This window comes from Pseudophryne corroboree, chromosome 4, assembly GCF_028390025.1.
Source record: "Pseudophryne corroboree isolate aPseCor3 chromosome 4, aPseCor3.hap2, whole genome shotgun sequence".
Lineage (NCBI taxonomy): Eukaryota > Metazoa > Chordata > Amphibia > Anura > Myobatrachidae > Pseudophryne > Pseudophryne corroboree.
The window spans coordinates 817,265,258-817,276,307 of NC_086447.1; positions in this window are offsets into that span (position 1 = coordinate 817,265,258).

Consider the following 11,050-nt stretch of genomic DNA (forward strand, 5'->3'; position numbering starts at 1 on the left):
AGCTATAGAAAAGTATATATAATATTACTGCATATCAGTACAGAGCGGTGTAACTGTGACACATGTGTCCTGACAAGCAGTATAGAAGCTATAGAAAATAAGAAAAGTATATATATTATTGTATATATCAGTACAGACAGAGCGGTGTAACTGTGACACATGTGTCCTGGCAAGCAATATAGAAGCTATAGAAAATAAGAAAAGTATATATATTATTGTATATATCAGTACAGACAGAGCGGTGTAACTGTGACCCATGTGTCCTGACAAGCAGTGTAGAAGCTATAGAAAAGTATATATAATATTACTGTATATCAGCATACCTCCCAACTTTTAATGTATCAGAAGAGGGACACATGCGTGGCTTTGCCACGTGCTCCCGAAAAGGGGGCGTATCCAAAGAAAAAGGGGCATGGCTTTATGGGAGGACCCGCGATCGCGAGCCACGCCCCATTTTTGTCACAGAGGGGGCATGCCCAGCGCTCTGTGAGCCGCTGGCATGCCCCTTCTCCCTCTGACTCCCCTGAATAGATGCTGTGTGCATGTGCACAGCGTCTATTCACCGCTGCTCTGCTAAGCAGGGCAGCGAGAGACAGAGCCTCCCAACTGCTCCCCCCCCCTACCGTGGGACACTGCAGCCCACTGGTGGGACAGCGGGACAGTCCCCAAAAAACAGGACTTTCCCACGAAAATCGGGACAGTTGGAAGGTATGCATCAGTACAGAGTGGTGTAACTGTGACACATGTGTCCTGACAAGCAGTAGAGAAGCTATAGAAAAGTATATATATTATTGTATATATCAGTACAGAGCGGTGTAACTGTAACCCATGTGTCCTGACAAGCAGTATAGAAGCTATAGAAAAGTATATATAATATTACTGTATATCAGTACAGAGCGGTGTAACTGTGACACATGTGTCCTGACAAGCAGTATAGAAGCTATAGAAAATAAGAAAAGTATATATAGTATTTTATATATCAGTACAGACAGAGCGGAGTAACTGTGACCCATGTGTCCTGACAAGCAGTATAGAAGCTATAGAAAAGTATATATAATATTACTGTATATCAGTACAGAGCGGTGTAACTGTGACCCATGTGTCCTGACAAGCAGTATAGAAGCTATAGAAAAGTATATATATTATTGTATATATCAGTACAGAGTGGTGTAACTGTGACCCATGTGTCCTGACAAGCAGTATAGAAGCTATAGAAAAGTATATATAATATTACTGTATATCAGTAGAGACAGAGCGGTGTAGCTGTGACCCATGTGTCCTGACAAGCAGTATAGAAGCTATAGAAAAGTATATATAATATTACTGTATATCAGTACAGAGCGGTGTAACTGTGACACATGTGTCCGGACAAGCAGTATAGAAGCTATAGAAAAGTATATATATTATTGTATATATCTGTACAGAGCGGTGTAACTGACATCCATGTGTGTCCTGACAAGCAGTATAGATGCTATAGAAAAGTATATATTATATACTGGTGGTCCCCAGTCCCCACAATGCAGCACACTGATCAGATATTTGCAGCACACTGAGCACAGATATGGAGCGTTTTCAGGCAGAGAACGTAGATATTTTCAGCACACTGAGCACAGATTATTTGCAGCACACTGAGCACAGATATTTTCAGCACACTGAGCACAGATTACGGAGCTTTTCAGGGAGAGAACGCTGCCACGTCCTCTCCGTTCTATCTCCAAAGCACGAGTGAAAATGGCGGCGATGCGCTGCTCCTTATATAGAATACGAATCTCGCGAGAATCCGACAGCGGGATGATGACGTTCGGGCGCGTTCTGGTTAACCGAGCAAGGCGGGAAGATCCGAGGCTGCCTCGGAACCGTGTAAAAAATGGGTGAAGTTCAGGGGGGGTTCGGATCCCGAGGAACCGAACCCGCTCATCTCAAATTTTTGTGAGCAGTATATATAGTATTACAATGCAGCATTTTGGTGACCAACAGTATATAGTTGTACAGTACATTAGGCCATTGCTGTAGTATCTTGCAGCTCTCTGTCACTGCAAGTATCTATTCCATATCTGTGCTGCATTTTTGTGAGCAGTATATATAGTATTACAGTGCTGCATTTTGGTGACCAACATTATATAGTTGTACAGTACATTAGGCCATTGCTGTAGTATCTTGCAGCTCTGTGTCACTGCAAGTATCCATTCTATATCTGTGCTGCATTTTTGTGAGCAGAATATATAGTATTACAGTGCAGCATTTTGGTGACCAACAATATATAGTTGTACAGTACATTAGGCTATTGCTGTAGTATCTTGCAGCTCTGTGTCACTGCAGGTATCCATTCCATATCTGTGCTGCATTTTTGTGAGCAGTATATATAGTATTACAGTGCAGCATTTTGGTGACCAACAGTATATAGTTGTGCAGTACATTAGGCCATTGCTGTAGTATCTTGCAGCTCTGTGTCACTGCAAGTATCCATTCCATATCTGTGCTGCATTTTTGTGAGCAGTATATATAGTATTACAGTGCAGCATTTTGGTGACCAACAGTATATAGTTGTACAGTACATTAGGCCATTGCTGTAGTATCTTGCAGCTCTGTGTCACTACAAGTATCCATTCCATATCTGTACTGCATTATTGTGAGCAGTATATAGTAGGACAGTGCAGCATTTTGGTGACCAGCAGTATACATATATAGTACAGTACAGTAGGCCATTGCTGTATCTTGCAGCTCTGTGTCACTTCTAGTATCCTGATCATTGCTCAATATCTGCTGCATTGTTGTGACCAGTATGTATACTGTACTGTGCAACGTGTGTTATACACCTGGTGATTATACATCCTGTAATCTGTACTGAGCGATGTGTGAGATACACCTGGTGAGTATACACCCTATATACTGTACTGTGTGATGTGTGAGATACACCTGGGGATTATACACCCTATATTATTATTATTATTATTATTATTATTATTATCCTTTATTTATATGGCGCCACAAGGGTTCTGCAGCGCCCAATTACAGAGTACATAAATAATCAAACAGGAAAACAGCAACTTACAGTTGATGACAGTATAGGACAAGTACAGGCTAAATATACATACTGTAGTTACATCCGCAGATGTTTCTCAATTTCTTTTTCCTCTGGGAAGGGATTGTGGATTTGCAGGAATACCTGAGCATTTCTGTAATCAGAAAGCAGCGACTTTCTACAAATGTTTACGAATAATTCCAGTGATTTTGTCATTTTCTTCCAGTGATTTGGACCAATAATACCATTGATTAGAACAAATAATTCCAGTGATTTTGTCATTTTCTTCCAGTGATTTGGACCAATAATACCATTGATTAGAACGAATAATTCCAGTGATTTAGTCATTTTCTTCCAGTGATTTGGACCAATAATACCATTGATTAGAACAAATAATTCCTGTGATTTTGTCATTTTCTTCCAGTGATTTGGACCAATAATACCATTGATTAGAACGAATAATTCCAGTGATTTAGTCATTTTCTTCCAGTGATTTGGACCAATAATACCATTGATTAGAACAAATAATTCCTGTGATATTGAGGTGTTTGTGTTGCTTAGCTTAGCCGTCCAGCGACCAGTGCACCTCCTTTTATCTTTTCTTTGCATCATGTGCTGTTTATGGCCAATTTTTTTAAGTGCCATCCTGTCCACTCCTAGATGGGCCAGGTGTTTGTGCCGCCCTCTTGGGTCACTTTGCTTAGTCATCCAGCGACCTCGGTACAAATTTTAGGACTAAAAATAGTATTGTGAGGTGTGAGATGTTCAGAATAGACTGGAAATGAGTGGAAATTGTGGTTATTGAGGTTAATAATACTATAGGATCAAAATTACCCCCCAATTCTATGATTTAAGCTGTTTTTGAGGGGGTTTTGAAAAAAAAACACCCGAATCCAAAACACACCCGAATCTGACAAAAAAAATTCAGGGAGGTTTTGCCAAAACGCGTCCGAATCCAAAACACGGCCGCGGAACCGAATCCAAAACCAAAACACAAAACCCGAAAAATTTCTGGTGCACATCTCTAATTCTAATTAGTGCATTTGCTGAATACTTTTAAATTGCCACTATTGTGTCATATGTGTTTTACATATTTTATTTATTTTAATTTCCGGTGCACATCTTTAGTATTTATGTAAACAGCACTGGAATTCATTATTTGCCAATCTCCTTAGTGTCTGTAAAATAGAATTCAAATAAAGATGTCATTTTCACATCTATTCTAATTAGAAATGAGCGACAGAGGTGTATCTAGGGGTCCGAGCGCCCCTGGCAAAGTAAGGGGCTGGCGCCCCCACTACACACATTTGGAATAAGGTGTGAGTATTGGAAATGGGGCATGGTCTTGTGGGGGAAGGGCGTGGACACAATAGTACTTCCAATTCAAATTATACCACACAGTAGTGTCCCTCATTCTCATTACACCGCACAGTAGTGTCTCGTATTCACGTTACACCATCCCTCCCTCCTAACCCACCTTTCTCACAGCCTGACCTTAACCCGCCCCCCTCCCCCAAAAGCCTCTTCAGAGGTGCCTAACCCTAACACACCCTTCCTAATCTCCCTCCCTGCAGCCTAACCCTAGCCCTCCCGCCCTCGCAGCCTAACCCTAATCCTCCTACGTGGCTTGCCAGTGGAGTCTTTGGCACCAACTCAATCCGGATTTTGGCATTCTGCATCGTTATCTATGTTGGGATGCCAGCAGGGGTGTATCTACCTATTGGCCAGGAAGGCACTCGCCAGGGGCGCCAGGCAAGGAGGGGGCGCCATCTGGCTGTGCCATCCATGGCCAGGGGGTAGAACCAAGTGGTACTGTTAGACTTGGTGACTGTCTGTTAGTGCCGGCGCCAATGTCCGGCAGCAGCGCACTGCACCTTGCTTGTAATCAGACTCAACATAAACTACAGCTCATAGCAGCCCTTGTTGCTGGGAGCTCCCGGCACCAATGGCTGCTAGGAGCTGTAGTTTACTTTGAGTCTGAATGATCACTAGTGTTGAGCTGTGCCACTGGACACTGGCGCCGGCAGTGACAGACAGTCACCAGGCACAGTCAGAGCCGGATTAAGGGGAGGGTGGGAGGGGGGTTTGAGGCACAGGACTACACTGCCCTGCATTGGGCTAGGGCAGTGGACGAAGTGGAAGCACGGCACTCACTGCCAGGCAGGCCAGCAGCATGGAGGAGAGGGAGAGAGGACAATGAGCTACTAAAGAACATGCAGTCAGCGTACCCTGTCTGTAATGTGGGGGGTGGGGGGACACTATATAATCTGTATGTGTGTCTGTGATTGAATTTATGTATGTACGTGACTATGTATGTATGTTTGTGTGTGTATTAGTGTGTGACTAACTGACTATGTATGTGAATATGTATGTACAGTATGTATGTGACTGTATTTGTATCTACTGCATTTGTGACTACTGTATATCATATGTATGTGTTTTGTGTGTGACTATGTATGTAAGTGTATATGTGTGTGCCTATGGCCAGGATCAGAAATACTAATGGCAAATGTGGTTTGACCGCATTCCCCATATAAAATTAGGAATATATTTATTAGCACTGGTCCACATTTCCATTTTCCATTTGCAATCCCCATATGCCCTGTATAGACTGTGTTTTCTATAGGGGTATGACTGTGTGGAGTAACGTGAATAAGAGACACTACTGTGTGGTGTAATGTGATACTGTGTGGCATAATTTGAATTGGAAGTACTATTGTGTGGCCATGCCCCTTCCCTTCCCCACAAGGCCACATTTCTTTTTTGACACGCCACCCTTATTTCAAATATGTGTATGTGTGTGTGTGTGTGTGTGTGTGTGGGGGGGGGGGGGGGTGGAGAAGGGGGCTGCCCCTGACTTTGCCAGGGGCGCTCGGACCCCTAGATACACCCCTGGATGCCAGCATCAGCATTCCGAGCAGCTTCGGGATGCTGGCGTCAGCTTTCCGACCGCCGGGATTCCAAACGCCGGCATCTTGACTGCATCCTGAATGAAATGCTAATGAGCTGCTGTGAGATGAGCCTCAAATGGAGTCAGCCATTAACCAAACACCATTAGTTGGATGGTAGAAGTGCTTCCTGTTAGAAAAAACATCAGGGCGCCATCGCTTCCAAGATAAAATGATCAATTATACAATTAATTGATATACATTTCCTTAAACATGGCCTTGAAATAGGTAAGATATGTATTTTCTTTATTACACTCAACAAGTTAAAGTTTTCGCTTACTTAATACTTACTTACATTACATCTAACATGCATGAAAATCGTGTAGTTTTCCAGGCAGAGGCGTATCTAGGGTAGGGCGAGTGGGGCACTTGCCCTGGGCGCCCTAGCAGGCCCAGGAGAGGGGGGCGCCGCCGGCGTCCAGGCATCATGCCCCACTCGCCCCCGTCAACCCTAAATGTGAGGGGAGGAGAGCGCAGCGTCTCTCCCTCCCCTCACCGCCGCTGCCAGCACTAGCAGCGCTGCTGTGTCCGGTCTCCGGCGCTAGCCAATCAGAGCTTGCGGACCGGCTCCTGTTTGGCTGCCGGTCCGCGAGCTCTGATTGGCTAGCGAACCGGCGCCGTACAGCCGCCGGAGACCTGGAGCAGTGAGGGGAAGGAGAGGCGCTGCGCTCTCCTCCCCTCACATAACAACAAGCCAGCGGCCGGTGAGTGACGGAGAGGGGGGGGTCCGGCGGCACGGGGGGGGGGTCCGGCGGCACAGTGGGGCAAGTATCTGGCACCAAGTGGGGCCTGGCACTGTGGGGCATGTATCTGGCACTGTGGGGCAATGTAACTGGCACTGTGGGGCAATGTAACTGGCACTGTGGGGCAATGTATCTGGCACTGTGGGGCAATGTAACTGGCACTGTGGGGCATTGTATCCAGCACTGTGGGGCAATGTAACTGGCACTGAGTGGGGCATGTATCTGGCACTGTGGGGCAATGTATCTGGCACTGTGGGGCATGTATCCGGCACTGTGGGGCATTGTATCCGGAACTGTGGGGCAATGTAACTGGCACTGTGGGGCATGTATCTGGCACTGAGTGGGGCATGTATCTGGCACTGTGGGGCAATGTATCTGGCACTGTGGGGAATGTATCCGGCACTGTGGGGCAATGTAACTGGCACTGTGGGGCAATGTAACTGGCACTGAGTGGGGCAATGTAACTGGCACTGAGTGGGGCATGTATCTGGCACTGAGTGGGGCATGTATCTGGCACTGTGGGGCAATGTATCCGGCACTGTGGGGCAATGTATCCGGCACCGTGGGGCATGTATCCGGCACTGTGGGGCAATGTAACTGGCACTGTGGGCCATTTTCAGTGGCCACACCCCTTCTGGAGCGTAGCCACACCCCTTATGGTGTGTGACCACGCCCATTTTTTCACCACGGGGGCGCCATTTTCCATCTTGCCCTGGGCTCCGAAAACCCTAGTTACGCCTCTGTTTCCAGGTACTACAGTCCCTTCTCCCAAACACTGCCACTTTTTTATTATCTTCAACTACAAATAGATCTATAGCACTGTGCTATATAACAATTGCTCTGTATCTGGTGAGAGTCTGTTACTGCTGGCGCGGCGCCAGTGTCCGTCAGCACCGCACTGCACTAGTGATCAGACTAGTGTCCAGCAGCACCGCACTGCACTAGTGATCAGACTAGTGTCCGGCAGCACCACACTTGTAATCAGACTCACAATAAACTACAGTTTCCAGCAGCCCTTGCTGCCGGGAGCTCCCAACAACAAGGGCTGCTGGGAGCTGTAGTTTATTTTGAGTCTTATTACAAGTGCGGTGCTGCCGGACACCAGCGCCGCTCCAGCAGTAACAGACTCTCACCAGGTACAGTCTGATAGTAGAGATGAGCGGGTTCGGTTCCTCTGAATCCGAACCCGCCCGAACTTCAGGTTTTTTACACGGGTCCGAGCAGGCTCGGATCTTCCCGCCTTGCTCGGCTAACCCGAGCGCGCCCGAACGTCATCATCACGCTGTCGGATTCTCGCGAGGCTCGGATTCTATCGCGAGACTCGGATTCTATATAAGGAGCCGCGCGTCGCCGCCATTTTCACACGTGCATTGAGAGTCATAGGGAGAGGACGTGGCTGGCGTCCTCTCCGTTTAGAGAAGAGAGAGACACAGTATTTTCGGGGAGCATTATTAGGAGGAGTACTACTATACTGTATACTACTATACTACTTGCTGAAGTGATATTTATAGATTAGATAGTGTGACTGTAAGTGTATTATCTGACTTGTGGGGGAGACACTGACAGTGGGGAGCAGTTAGAGTCTGAGAGCAGGACTCAGGAGTACATATAACGTACAGTGCACACTTTTGCTGCCAGAGTCAGTGCCACACTGCCATTGTTGTGACCACACTGACCACCAGTATAATAATATATTTTGTGATTGTCTGCTTAGGCCTCGGAGTACTAGTTGCAAGTTGCAACGTGACCTGAAGTGACCACCAGTTTAATAATCAATCACCACCAGTTTAATATATATATATATATATATATATATAATTGTATATAATATATATATATAATATTGTATACCACCTACCCGTGGTTTTTTTTTTTTTCATTCTTCTTTATACATACTACTATAGTAGCTTACTGTAGCAGTCTGCGGTGCTGTGCTGACCTGACAGTGTCCAGCAGGTCCGTCATCAGTCATTACATAATAAATATATATAGTACCTGTCCGGCTGCAGTACTAGTGATATTATATTGATTTCATCTCATTATCAATAATTTATCATCCAGTCTAGACTCTATATTAGCAGCAGACACAGTACGTTAGTCCACGACTGTAGCTACCTCTGTGTCGGCACTCGGCAGTCCATCCATAATTGTATACCACCTACCCGTGGTTTTTTTTTTTTTCTTTCTTCTTTGTACATACTACTATAGTATAGTAGCTTACTGTAGCAGTCTGCGGTGCTGCTGAGCTGACAGTGTCCAGCAGGTCCGTCATCAGTCATCATTACCTAATAAATATATTATCTACCTGTCCGGCTGCAGTACTAGTGATATTATATATACATACATATATATATTGATTTCATCTCATTATCAATCATCCAGTCTATATTAGCAGCAGACACAGTACGTTAGTCCACGGCTGTAGCTACCTCTGTGTCGGCACTCGGCAGTCCATCCATAATTGTATACCACCTACCCGTGGTTTTTTTTTTTTTCTTTCTTCTTTGTACATACTACTATATTATAGTAGCTTACTGTAGCAGTCTGCGGTGCTGCTGAGCTGACAGTGTCCAGCAGGTCCGTCATCAGTCATCATTACCTAATAAATATATTATCTACCTGTCCGGCTGCAGTACTAGTGATATTATATATACATACATATATATATTGATTTCATCTCATTATCAATCATCCAGTCTATATTAGCAGCAGACACAGTACGTTAGTCCACGGCTGTAGCTACCTCTGTGTCGGCACTCGGCAGTCCATCCATAATTGTATACCACCTACCCGTGGTTTTTTTTTTTCTTTCTTCTTTGTACATACTACTATAGTATAGTAGCTTACTGTAGCAGTCTGCGGTGCTGCTGAGCTGACAGTGTCCAGCAGGTCCGTCATCAGTCATCATTACCTAATAAATATATTATCTACCTGTCCGGCTGCAGTACTAGTGATATTATATATACATACATATATATATTGATTTCATCTCATTATCAATCATCCAGTCTATATTAGCAGCAGACACAGTACGTTAGTCCACGGCTGTAGCTACCTCTGTGTCGGCACTCGGCAGTACATCCATAATTGTATACCACCTACCCGTGGTTTTTTTTTTCTTTCTTCTTTGTACATGCTACTATAGTATAGTAGCTTACTGTAGCAGTCTGCGGTGCTGCTGAGCTGACAGTGTCCAGCAGGTCCGTCATCAGTCATCATTACCTAATAAATATATTATCTACCTGTCCGGCTGCAGTACTAGTGATATTATATATACATACATATATATATTGATTTCATCTCATTATCAATCATCCAGTCTATATTAGCAGCAGACACAGTACGTTAGTCCACGGCTGTAGCTACCTCTGTGTCGGCACTCGGCAGTACATCCATAATTGTATACCACCTACCCGTGGTTTTTTTTTTCTTTCTTCTTTGTACATACTACTATAGTATAGTAGCTTACTGTAGCAGTCTGCGGTGCTGCTGAGCTGACAGTGTCCAGCAGGTCCGTCATCAGTCATCATTACCTAATAAATATATTATCTACCTGTCCGGCTGCAGTACTAGTGATATTATATATACATACATATATATATTGATTTCATCTCATTATCAATCATCCAGTCTATATTAGCAGCAGACACAGTACGTTAGTCCACGGCTGTAGCTACCTCTGTGTCGGCACTCGGCAGTCCATCCATAATTGTATACCACCTACCCGTGTTTTTTTTTTTTCTTTCTTCTTTGTACATACTACTATAGAGTATAGTAGCTTACTGTAGCAGTCTGCGGTGCTGCTGAGCTGACAGTGTCCAGCAGGTCCGTCATCAGTCATCATTACCTAATAAATATATTATCTACATGTCCGGCTGCAGTACTAGTGATATTATATATACATACATATATAGCAGAACTGGCAGGCTCGGCACTCACTGTTGGGGCTGATTACTTGCTGTGGTGCCTTCCGCGAATGTTGCCATCCCTATGTAGTTTCAAAGAAAAGCAGCGGCACTCAGCAGACTGATTTGCAGAAAAAAAGCCGTTTATTCCGGTCCTACGCCGTTTCGGGGGTGTACCCCGTCTTCAGGGACAATACAGAACAAATACCGTGCTAACATGCTCAACCTTATATACCCTTTAAACAAGTGCTCATGAATAATTAGTGTACAATGTCACTCACCTGTCCAGCGCCGACGATTCCCGCCGCGTCTAGCCGCTGTGTGTACAGGACTCACAATGATGACGTCGGCGGTCAGCGCCAGACAGGGAGCTCCAATCAGAAACTAAGTGTGAGTGTTAGTGTTGCTAAGCAACCACTGTCCAGTGTTGAT